At 40.9% G+C, this 12,423-nt stretch overlaps 1 protein-coding gene across 3 annotated transcripts in view; it reads right to left on the minus strand.

Moving 5' to 3' along the window:
• Positions 1–11,726, minus strand: part of LOC109090275 (protein FAM222A-like) — a 54,517-nt gene extending 42,791 nt beyond the window's left edge. The window contains exon 1 of one of the 3 annotated variants that reach the window (XM_042751043.1): positions 11,491–11,726. The gene's annotated coding sequence lies outside the window, so the exon portion shown is untranslated. Of the gene's footprint in view, positions 1–1,241; positions 1,652–10,716 lie in introns of those variants that run through there. The other 2 variants (XM_042751036.1, XM_042751049.1) reach the window with 2 other exon arrangements.
• Positions 11,727–12,423: the final 697 nt, after the last annotated feature.

A 12,423-nucleotide genomic window follows, 5' to 3' on the forward strand; every position in this document is an offset into this window, starting at 1 on the left:
ACACATTATTGGTAAACAGGCACAGAGGGAGTGAGTGTGTGTGTGAGTGTGTGTGCGCACACATATTTCATATAAAAGCACAGAGCAATGCTCTGACACACACTCTCATATTCCTCAGAGAGAGAGACACACGCGCAGACAGAAGACTCCAGCTACACTTCCACAGTTACTGCCCACAGCAGAATCTGATTGGCTGAGACAAGCTGACAGCTGGACAGATGTTCCAGAGGAGGCACACATGGGAGGTTAGAATGTGTGTGCTGTGTTTTCAACATGTCTGCATTCTGACTCCATGAATAGGAGAGCTGTCACAGACGGTCTCACAGACGGATCCCGTGGAATCGGCACAGAGCCGCTTGAGCGAGGGACAGGATGAGGAGACAGAACTCTAGAACACATCCAAACCTTCCAAAATCACACCGTTGTCTGCAACTTTCTATGGCAATCATGCTGATTGCAATGTGAAATGCAAATCAAATGAGATGATGGATTACTTTAAAACCAGTCCTGCATTTAGGTCAATATCTAATTTGTTTCTTGATAGAACTGTAACTGAAATGTGACATGTCAGAAATGAACTATGAACCGTCAGGGAGTTCAGACTGATATTTATCAATAATTAAGCCATATCCTCTAACCATTACCTATCAATATAACAAATAACTTATGTACATTCAAACCCATGTAAAGACCAGCCAGATAACAGAGCAGCACAAGTGTGTTTCTAAGACTAACTAGACAACGGCTAGACCAAGCTAAATCCAGAATGAGCCTAAGCAAACATATTAATCCAGAAAAAGTATATAAAAAAAAATACAAATGAACATTTCCAGCAGTAGACCACTGAAAATATGCTTATTTGAGATAGTTCAAATTGCAATTAAGGTGTTTCCAAGCCTAAAAGAAATCAAAACTAAAATGTCAAATTAAAAGAAAGGGATCCTTGATTTTAAACCAGAGTATAATTTAGGCTTTGAGGCTCTCAGGAAGCTGCAAATTAATTTTCATCCCAACCTGGGGAAGCAAGAGAAAAGTCTTCAAAACTGGAGAGATAATTGGCCGCACACAAATTACTCCTGAAACTCGGCGCAAGCTAAAAGACTTTCGCTAGGAAAAGGCAGTCTGTAAATTGGGGTCAGGCTCAAGAAGCACACATGCACGCATAGTAACGCATTCAGCGGAGGTTGCAAATGTGGGATTTCATAAACAATAAAACTCTTTTGAAAGCCTCTCTTGTCTACCTTCTCAGCAAGTGAGCACTGGAGTTAAAAAACTCGGCTTTCGGCCAACCATATCTGCCAAACCTCTCATCTCCCTTGAGCAGCGCAGGCAATTCATTAGTCCGTGGAGGGTCAGCAGTTCCAGCAGCTCAATCAAAATGTTAATAAAACTAAGAGTCCACAAAAAGAACACAACAAATTCGCCAATGAGGGCAATTTCATTATGTCCTCATCACCCTGCAGCAGTTGTCATATCAAAGGCCAAAGTTCCCTTGAAAGACGTCGCCTGGGATTTTTAAGAGTAAACATTAACTCAACAACAAAGCAGATACTGCAAAAGCATTTTTAAAAGATAACTTCATATGTATCTTAAACATACAAACAAGGCAAATCAATAGTTTTTTTTTTAACCTATTTGAAATGAAGCAATCAAATGAACTGACATGACATGCTGCATGAATGAATGATTCCCCAGTGATTTTCTTCAAATAAATATGCATTTCACTACAAGAGAAACAATGACTTGAATCATTTTTGAACCAAAAGCTAAAATGCCTCAACCTTTTTTTCATAATTTTTGAGGTTGTTGTTAACTATTTAAGTGTTTAAATTAGTAAAAAGTGGCAAGAGCCTCAAAAAAGCAAAACTAAATAGGCAGTAGAGGGTAACTGGACATGATGATAAAACCTGCACAAGAACTACAGCACACACGACAGTCCAACCAATCCGAATTGATGCCATTCTAGAAACATTCCGATTAGACTCTGAGCAAACAGGCAGTCCACGAATGCCCGGCTTCTCATACGCCTGCCCGATGAAAGAGCTATTAGATGGGTTTCAAAGGATGAGAGTGGACTCTTAATTATACATGACATCTTTGAGAGATAAAAGTGATTACTATGGCAAAAGGGTTGGGGAGGGCCGTTAAAAATTGCTTAGCAACCAGTCAACCACCCCCCACCCGGCCGAGGAGAGCAAGGTGGCCGTCCATCCATCTAACCCCCTGCCCCCACCCATCCAAATACAAACAGTGATAAAAAGTGGCGCAATTGCTCTTGACACACAAATAGGTTAACACAATAAAGCTGCCTATGCCCGGCTCACTCGAGGGAGGAAAGCAATTCCAGCAGCAGGCAGAAGGTAATAAAGCAGAGGTTTGGGGGGGGGTGTGTGCGTGCATGCATGTGTGTCCATCCAGTCTTCATCTTGCGCTCCTGTGCTTGAGCGGTGGAAGGCATGCAGAAAAGTAGACGCCCGAGGGCCTAATATCAATGCTGGTTTAGAACCTTTTGACAAGAGCAATAACATTGGCCAAGAATGGCAGAAACCCCAGCCTACAGCAGTGGAGCGCTGTACAGAAATAATGGCGTTACATTAGAGACGTGTGCGCACTTTGCTGTTCGCCAGTGTCTCCAAACAATAACATTAACATCAGGGAAAAACCCTTTGTAATGACTTTTTCGATCACAAACCTATCGAAGGAATGAGATACTGTATTCTGACCCATTAACAACATCAACAATTAAACATTTATGCCTGGCAATGTGTGATACAAATCTCCAGAGTTTTTAATAAAATGCTTTGCATTCCCAGCACACTGCATGAAGTCGGCAGCAGGGGTGTGGGATTGCTAATCGCACACGGCCGAGGCCAGAGGCATTGTTTCCCCTGCAGTCGGTGGAAATTTCATTACCTCTCGACAACACTACAAGTTGACTAACTGCTTTTATGAAACGCACGGTCTGTACGATATAGCTAGATTGCTAGATTGTGTTTGAAGAGATTCAGGGCCAACCAAGTCACCGCCAATGGCACTTTTGTTCATTGTCACTACCTTACACAACCCACTTTGAATGTAAACGGAATCAACTTTTGTCTTTGTGGTCATGGTTAAGAGCATAATTAAATGTGTTAAACTTTCAACCGCACCGCATGACAAAACCCATTTTCCCTGACAATAAAAAAACAGGATTTGTAAACAGGTCACAGTCTAAGGCTCTCGCTATGTTTTAATAGCCTCAATACATTGGAACAGAAAAGCAAGCATGCAACCCCCCCCCCCACCCCAACCCAATTTTAAAGGCTGCCCACCACAACGTTAATAAATAAGACTCAGAAGCACAGTGGGAGTACGATATTAGTCACCCTCTCTGCCAGACAACCTCGCTAGCAAATAGAAGCAAAAATATGTCTACTCTATTTATTGGACCTCCACGAAATAATTCTGAATAATTCAACATATGACTTTACACAGCCGATTTGCTGTGTATATGTCTCTTTCAATAGCACTAAATACAGAGGATATAGGGATACTATTGGAAAGGCAACTGACTGACAGACGGATAATTGAGCTTTGACTTCCAGCGCAGCCTGTCTTACCCTCCTGGGGGATTAGGAGAACTTTCCATTCCGTAAGAACACCAGCCACTCTGTTTTGTGCTGCAGTAAGTCTATATCTCATACATGTGTCATGTCCTATCAGTGAGCTCCATATGTCCAAACAATAACACCGTTCTTTATAATAACAGCGTTGACACAGTTTAAGGGTCAACAGGAGCATTGCAATGATCCAAGATAAGCTATGAATTTCAAGTCGTGAGAGATGTAATACTTGTGTGAGTGTAGGCTAATATTAAATATTAAAAAGCAGCATAGGAAACAAACAGGCCTTAAAGGTTTAGTTCACCCAAAAATGAAAATTAGCCTGTGTTTTTACTCACCCTCAAAGCATCCTAGGCGACTTGTGGAGTGATCAACTGCAACACCCGCTGACTGCAATGATGGAGCTTGGAATAGCCAGGACGATTTTTAATACAACTCCGACTGAATTCATCTATAAGAATAAAAACATATACACCTAGGATGACTCGAGGGTGAGTAAAACACAGTCTAATTTTCATTTTAGGGTGAACTAACCCTTTAAAGGAATTATTCAAGCTAAAATTCTTGTGTCATTTATTCATACCTCATGTTGTTCAGAATTGAATTACCTTCTTTCTTTACAAAATAAAATATTTTGAAGAATGTGAAGAAAAAAAACAAAGCATATAGTCACCAGGGGCTGTCAAGATTCAAAAAGGGCAGAAAAGCACCAAAAAATGCTTTATACAACTAATTTGCTATATTTCAAGTCACACATAAAAAAAAAATAAATAAAAAAAAAATAAATATCGCACATATTTGGAACAACATGTGAGTGAGTAAATCTGATTTTTGTGGGGGGTGAACTATCCCTTTAAGTAATGGTGAAAAATATAGTCTAAACACCGCAGGCTTGGATTGCAATGCTGGTTTCATTACAGCATGTCACAATGATGAAATGCACCATGGGAGGGTATGGGAGTCAGGATATTGCCCAAATCTTTCGCAAAAATGGGGTAAAGAACAAAGATATCTGCAACTGCATAGAACAGAGCTGCACTGAAACCATTTCACTGAATTATACTGGCAGAGAAACAATAGTGAAGGGAGTACAAAGTCACTAACTGAAAACACGAAGCCGTAACTCATAGAAATTGAACTGCTCCCTTTACAAGGAGGAACATGATGCACAATGAATTCTCCAGTAAAGTTCTTTAAAAAACACACTCCCGTAATTCTCAATGACTGATGCCCAGGCAAACTTTTCATTCCTTGAGGAACAGCATGCAGGACCACTTTCCCAGCATCCCCCACTGTCACCAGCAGGAAATCAATCCACCCTGGAGGCCGATTACAGAGCCGTTTGTTTTTTAGGAAGAACAATTTGCCCTTCAAAGGGGAGCTCTTTGAATATGATTCCTGTTCGCTAGTGCGATTAGCTATGAAGCAGAGAGGATGTGAAGTTGAACATACACCATTTAATCTGCCGTTCTTCCTCTGTACTCAGAGCCATTAAATGACAAACATGCCCACAGTTATCTCTTTCAGCCTGAAGGAGAGAAACAGCTCCTTCACATGCTCAAAGAGAGTTTGATTGAACTTTCAAGCATCTTAACAGCACATAAAAATTAGATTTTTTTAACAGGCCAAACTATCTAATCCGATTTGCTAATTCCAAAGTATCAGAAGCTACGGTTAAGCCAAAAATCTTCAACGGGCTGTGAAATCATCATCGCCATGACGCTACAGAGAGGCAAAGACCCCGGAACAGCTAAATCAACAAGCCGCAGCCCGGCATCTCATCTGGATGAGGATATTGAAATTGAAACTCCAGCAAAGCAAAGGTCAAGTAAACAACAACACACGTTATCCTGAAATTCCATTTAGAGCGGTGCATCTTGACACCATTTCCATGCTTGGATTTTCTTCCCGACACTTTTAATCAATATCACCTATGAAAGCAACGCAGGCTGGGCCTTTTATGTAGCGACAGGGGAGAAAGGAATGCCATAAAGGAGAAAATCAAACAGCCTCCACCGCAGGTGTTGCGCATTAACAGATGTTGGGAACATTCACATTGTACAAGCGGCTCGGGGAACAGAGTGGGGGAGAGAGGATAGGAATTGCGGATTACCCGGGGCACAGATATAATAGCTCTTCCGGAACAATGGCACCTCCTTAACACTCAATACTCGCAGGAGGAGCTCTGTAGGAGAGCTGCAAGACAGGAGCATTCACAATCTATTCACCGCACTTTCACAACTAACAAAGACATTTTCTTTTGACACTCTTTTCTATTCTATATTTCTCAGCAGCCAAGGTAAATTGGTCTATTCATTTTTCAAAGTACCAGTGATTTCAAAAAAATGCACAAGATGAAGGAGACCCATTCTGCTGAAGGTAAAAGCGACCAGTAAGTTTAGACACTTTTTTTCTGTGTTCTACTGTGGACATCAGGGCTTTTATTTTGAACAATACCATGGGTGACAGCTGAATCTGGGACAAGGTCCATTTCAGGTCCTGCCTCGCCCCACACCCACCCCTTACCTGTGTTAAAATTCAACTGAACCTCAAAAGAAGACAAACAAAGGGTTGGGATGGCAATGACCTTTCGATCATTACCAGAAAACATCAAAAAAGGGAATTAAACAACACATAAATCCCATTAACAAACCCAATCTACTATACATGCACATGTTTTCTTCATACATGAACAGGCCATGCCCCAAGCCTTGAGAGATAGTGAGATGTTTGTACATAATGACCTACTGTTTGGACGCTCCAGAGAGATAAGTTTAAGGACCATGTCCTGCTACAGGACAGCTACTCTGTTATCAATTTCCAGAAAGAAGGGTTTGATTATACAACCAGGGAACTACTAGTTCTATACCAGCTGAGACAATACCTAAAAACAGATTAATATATAAAGCAGGAAATTAAAGTTTTACTAATATAATGATATTCATGAGCGAAGCCCTAGCTCTCCCTGGTTTTAATAAGAAAACAGTTGAGTGATTTCACCCCATGGCCATCAATCAATCAATCTACACAGTTATCTCTATATTCAAATGAACAGCGCACTCTTCTTTAATAATATCCTAGTGAAATTAAACTATCCATCAAGATCTGCAGCAGAGCCAGAAATTGTGAAACAGGTATGAGTTCAACTTCATACTCTGGAAATTCGCTCTTGTTTTAATCTCATTAAGATCTTCCCCATTCAATACAGTCGGCAGAGGCTGAATTGCACCTAAACAGCATTTCTCCATCAAAAGAAACCTTTCTGCTGATGGTGGTACAATAAACTGAGTTACTTTCTGGATGGATTTCAGGACATGAAGTCATTCCAAAACATCTTGACATCAGTTTTCTGTTGTCAAACTCTTTGTAATTACCTTATGTGGAAAAAATAGCTATGGCACATAAGGAAAAAAAACGCAAGTTTGACTCTCAAAACTAATAATGTTTGCAAATGTGCCAACATGATCGAGTCAGACATGGAAAAAGTCAACAAAAATGAGAAACTGACAAAAAGGGAAAATTAAATAAGCTATGAAATATGAGAAACAATGCTAAGGCCATTCAGTGACCTAAATATTAGACTGTACCATATCACCACCAGCTATCTCCTCTCCTCCATGCAAGCCTCAGCTCAGTTGAGATTAGCATTATGCTGGAAGCTCTATTTGTTTAGGTGAGATCGAGCCACAGAGCTAATACCGGGCCAATTTGCTCAGCGGGTCACGGATGTGCAGCAGGAGTAGGAAATGAGGCAACTCTGGCCCCCGGAGGTGAACCTTTCCACTCGTACATCACTGAATGTTTTATTCAATAGAGTGGTGAGCATACTCCTTGACAGGTGCTGTCTCCACGGGTGGAGGGAGTCACAGCCCTCAGAGTGAGGGACTCTGCTGGGGTAATGAGGCTGCCAGGCCCTGAGGAAGGCCACATGCTGGAGCCGAGCTAAGAGCCAGAGCCCTAAGCCTCCAGAGTGATGACTTGCAGAGTGGAACGTCCACCGTGGAGCAGGGGCCAATCGCATTAGTCAGAGCAGCGAAGAAATGATGGGGGGCCTCGTGAGACTCAAATTGTGATGTATGGGGGGAGGATAAAACTCTCTTTCCTGACAGACGATCAATATGCATGCTCAAGCTTGTCCAAATATAACATTTTTTTAATCAGCTACTTATTTTGCAATGTTAAACTACCTGTACTACTTTTAAGAATAAATTAACAAAGTGAAGTGAAGTGTGGCCAAGTATGGTGTCCCATACCCAGAATTTGTGCTCTGCATTTAACCCATCCAAGTGCGCACACACACAGTAGTGAACACAAACACACCATGAACAAATCCTGCCGGACCTGAGACTCAAACCCACGACCTTTGGGTTACAAGTCCGACTCTCCACCCATTAGGCCACGACTGCCCCCAGGTCACTTCACTCTGGAGTTCTGCTAGGCCTGTAAGTTATGGGTTGTAGGTTCAAGTTATCACAGTTGTGCCCATGAGAGGGGCAATTAAAGGGTTAGTTCACCCAAAAATGGCCTACTAGGTGTATATGACTTTCTTCTTTCAGACGAATCCAGTCAGAATTATATAAGAAATTGTCTTTGATCTTTCAAGCTGCTTAATGCCACTCAGCGCGTGTTGCATTCATCAGTCCAAAAGAAGTTAAATAAAAAGTGCCCATCCATTAAAAAAAAGTGTATCACAAGGCTCCGGGGGGTGAACAAAGGCCTCCTGTGGCGAATCGATGCGTTTTTGTAAGAAAAATATCCATATTCAAAACTTAATCACTTCAATCAAGCTTGTGCTCACTGTTGTAAATGGAAGCAGTTCTGGGAGAATGACATATGAGTTTTGTTTTGCGCATGTGCTGCTCAGAAGTGACGAACCCGGAAGCGCATGGGAGAGATCAAAACAAAACAAGGGTCACTAATAAGAAGAACAAAACAAGGATTTGTAAAGAAGAAAGTCAGAGGATTTCGATATAAGCGAAGAGGAGACTGGTTTTCCTTTGCTAAAGTAAGAAAACTTTGCTTCCTTTGATCCTGTAAACAAACGTTGGTTTTCACAAGACTCACCAGCACATGCGCAACACTGACCTCATACGTCATCAGCCCGGAGCTGCTTCAGTGTACAACTGTTGGTGCAAGCTACATTAAAGTGATTGAATTTTGAATATGGATATTTTTCTTACAAAAACACATTAATTCGCCACAGGAGGTCTTTGTTCACCCACCGGAGCCATTTTTTATGGATGGCACTTTTTATTTAACTTCTTTTGGATTGATGCATGAAACACCTGATGAGTGGCATCAAACAGCTTGAAAGATCAAAGACAATTTTTTATATAACTCCGACTGGATTCGTCTGAAAGAAGAAAGTCATATACACCTATATGCCTCTGGGGTGAGTAAAACACAGCCTAATTTTCATTTTTGGGGGAACTAACCCTTTAACCTCAGGTTGCCTCAGGAGGACTGACCCTCTGAAGAGCAAGATGTTTTGGGTAAAAGCTTCAGCAGAGTGACGAAACAGTTTTAGTGACTCATGGCAAGATGTAAAAGGTTTGATTGATTAAATGCTTTGTGTGTTCAGGGCCCGCTTGGATGGTGGGCTTGGTCGTCAGCAGGCTTTTCATGTAAAGCTATTGTCCCTGCACTCGGATGTCAGCTGTTCCTTCTCCATGCATCACTTGCAGTTTCCAAGAACTGATGTTTTGCATATCCTATCTCTATGAAATCTAATCAGTGAATGCCTGGAAACTGGCTAAAGTGCAGTCTGGTTTTATGTGGACGTTAAGCCAGGTCAGTTGGCCTAAAACAAATACAGTGTTGTTGTTGTTTTTTTTGTTTGTTTGCATTGTTTTTTTCCTTAGTGTGAAGAATATTTGAATAATCTAAAGAACTTTTTTCCACTATAAAAACTTTTGTGCAATATAAAGCTTCCATGGATAATTTTTCAAATGTTCTTCATTGTACCATAAATTTTAATAAGAACCTTTAATTTAAGAGAGTGTAACAACCTTTTTTCTCCAGGGCCGACTCCAGAGTAGGCCCCTGGGTGGGTTTGACCACCCTAATCATGAGCTTGGCCCACCCGTAGAGTCCCATGGCACACCTTAAATCATAAGATCTGGAACCAAGCTGCTTTTTATCCTTGAGATATGTTGCTGTATAGTTCTTGAACAATCAATATCTGATGCAAAACAGCCTCAACTTTTGTTAGTAGTTAAGAGATTTAGTCATAAAGGAAATCATTGACACACACTCCATGCTGAAACCAAGAGGAGGAGGTACTGGCAAAGATTTTCACACTTTTTTTCAGATTTTCTCGCCTGCCATCGTGTCGTAAACAGATTTTATGCTTTGAGAGCGTTCATCCTGTCAGCGCACTCTTTAAAGACCCAGAGTGCACATCAAAGCGCGTCCTGGGGCCATTCAGCGGCCGACACCTCCATTTTACTGCACTTCCTTTATTTATTACAGGTAAAACCGTGAAACAAAGGTTGTATGTTCTGTCAGGGACCCAAAAGACGCCAACCGATACCACATCACACGATTTTATGGCGACAGAAGCGAAGCGTTATTCAAATGAAGCTAATCATTGCTGAAAATCACCATGCAGTCAAAGGCGATTCTGTTACCTTTCAGTCAAAGTTGCTATCACACATTTTGCATAATTGGGATTTTACTAGCACACTTCTTTGATTATTTTAAGCTCAAAGTGAGCGCAACAACGTACATTATTTTGACAAATATTCACTATGATAACCACAGTAACTGAAGTTATTGTTACCATGATAAAACTGTGGTAACCTGCTATGAATCATAGCGGTCATAATATATATATATATATATATATATATATATATATATATATATATATATATATATATATATATATATATATATATATATATATATATATAGCCTACATATTGTAAGGGCACTACATTATTCTACTGTATTGTAGCCTACTGCGACTACTGATTGAAGTGTGCGTCTCGAGGAGCGTTAAATTACGATGCATACTTAACACCCTGCTTAATTATGCGAAAAAACAAGCATGCATATTTTCATTAAAAGATCAATTAAAGCTGAAACAATGGATAGGGGAGAGTATATTTACCATAAATCGCTCTGTGGTGCTGACTAGATTTCCATGCAGGATTGTGGGAACGTGAAGCGGCCGAAAGAACAGACGAAGGGAAATAGATGAGGGGGGGAATCAATAATATCTCACTCTGTCTTTAGATGAAATGGAAAAATGTATAATCCCTGGTATATTCAGTTGACTTATTATAAGTTTATTTCCTTTTTTCTGCGTTGATCGCGCGCGCGTAAAAAAAGAAAAAAAAAGTCATCCAAAAACAGCTTGTTCTGCAGATCGTTGGGCAATTTTTCCTTGCCTTTCTTTTAAGATTTCTTCTTCTTCTTTTTTTTTATGAATCCGATCTGTGCTTTTCGTTAAATAGCATAGGAGACAGCGGATCAAAGTGAGGAGCTGTTCCCAAGAAATGCCGTGTGTCAATTGCGCTCCGTTAACTGCGTTTTAAACTACCGTCAATGATTCCGTCGGTCAGGATTTTTACCAGTTTACTTACTGGAATAATCTCCGAGTAAGGCTTAGTAGGAAATTGCAAACTCCAGTAAAAATGACAGCTTATTCTGCTGACGCGAACCCGATAAATAAATAAGTGATTTGCCAATTAAATAAACTGCGATTCGCAAATGTCCTTAAATCCAAACAGCGAACAGACTTTGGCGTATACAATCAAGAGGAAGGTTTTATCCTCGGCATATACTAGAAAGCCCTGGTTGTGTTTAAGGCGATATTCCTTTAACAGGAGAGCAGGTGCAGGAATTGAATATACGCCGTTTAATCCTGGAGAAGAGAAATCACCGTTCAATTCCAGCGGTTCTCTTCATCCTCTTGCACGGAAACCTTCCGTCGCGATTTCAACTCCGACGTCCGTTTAATTATTCCTCTGAAGGACTCCAAAGGTTGCAGCTTTTGTTCATGTTAATATCGAGGAAGAATGAATCAACTTAAATCAATAATTTGTCTGTATTCCGCGTCTCTGTGACACGCTCACATGCACTGCGCCTCACCCCTGCGCCGGGCTGCCGAGACTGACAATAACCCGGAACGGTGCGGACTCTCACGGCTCCACCGACCGCCCACCAGCCAATCAGCGCACAGGGGGAATTTAAATATTCCCACGGGTCGGCCAATCATGGGTAATTGAGGGTTGTTACCACGGTGACGCTGTTAGCGTCTAAACGTCACGTTAGAAAGCACGTTTATTATTTGCGAAATCATAAACGCTCAGGGACTGGACGTTGATCTTGTGAGACTGAGGGTACCACAGGCACCCGCAGCAACACGTAACTAACAAATAAAACTGAACTATTTATTGGCATACACAGCAGGTCAATATCCTTGTAAATACTCTCATACTCGTAGCCTATACTTTCACTCTATAATGGTTGTATTATTTTATCTTTACCCTTTGATATTGTGAAGCGACTATTAATTATTTAAAAAGTAATCTAATCACATAATAATGTGGTGATTGGTTGCAAGTTTGGTCATTAGCAGACTTGAATATGATTTATGCATTTTTCTGCAACTGTGACTTTACACGCTTACGGCCTTTTCTCGGTTTAAAATGCTGCTTTTCAGCCAGTGGGAAATTATCCAGTGTAATATGACATTTGACACATTTGTTTTGTCTCGCGCATAAATAATTCATTAGTTTTTATGAGCGCTCACGTCGCCAGACTGCTCGCGTTCAATCTTTATTGCAAATTGCGTCCACTCTAATCAAACTCG

The sequence above is a fragment of the Cyprinus carpio genome, chromosome A5 (assembly GCF_018340385.1).
Source record: "Cyprinus carpio isolate SPL01 chromosome A5, ASM1834038v1, whole genome shotgun sequence".
Classification (NCBI taxonomy): Eukaryota; Metazoa; Chordata; class Actinopteri; order Cypriniformes; family Cyprinidae; genus Cyprinus; species Cyprinus carpio.